The sequence below is a fragment of the Elephantulus edwardii genome, unplaced genomic scaffold (assembly GCF_000299155.1).
Source record: "Elephantulus edwardii isolate Elephantulus edwardi_28Jun2011 unplaced genomic scaffold, EleEdw1.0 scaffold00022, whole genome shotgun sequence".
Lineage (NCBI taxonomy): Eukaryota > Metazoa > Chordata > Mammalia > Macroscelidea > Macroscelididae > Elephantulus > Elephantulus edwardii.
The window spans coordinates 11,062,492-11,063,167 of NW_006399772.1; positions in this window are offsets into that span (position 1 = coordinate 11,062,492).

The following is a 676-nucleotide window of genomic DNA, read 5'->3' on the forward strand; positions in this document are numbered from 1 at the left end:
AACAACAACAACAACAACAATGTTCAAGAACTACCAATAACAGGAAGAAGAGATTTTTTTTTAAAAAAAGAATGAAATGTTTCCCATCCTAATGGATTCTTAAGCACGCTCTCCACATATGCAGCGTGCTAGCTGGATATCTTTTGGCATAAGTTCTTCAAGTCCTCTTCACTTTTAGCAAAGTAGACGATCTCTATATTCCAAGTTTAACAAGTTGAACTGCTAACCCAATAGCTATGGTGCACGGGTCTACTCTGACACCTATGAAGTCTACATGATATGACAGTAACTGCTTATTCTTTTCATTAGCTCAAGGCTAAGGTGGAAGATGGAACACAGGCTGGCTGAGAAGGTAATCTTTATACCCATACCTGAAATTATAGACACTTTCGCAGTACAGAAAGAATCAGAATGAATTTGTTGTTGTAAAAGCAACAAGTGTGTATCACATTGACTTTACAGGATTTAGCTCTCTTTTCAAGTGTTTACTGTGTACTAGGTCATCTTTCACGGACTGCTTTCAAGGTCACATGCCAACCAACTTTGAACTACTGATTAAACTTTAGTACTAAATGCATGCTTCTTCCACTTTGCATGTAGATACCTGAGTTCCTCAAGGAGTGTGAGGAATCCAGATGAATGTTTTCCAGAAAATAATCTCCAGGGAGAAGAATTT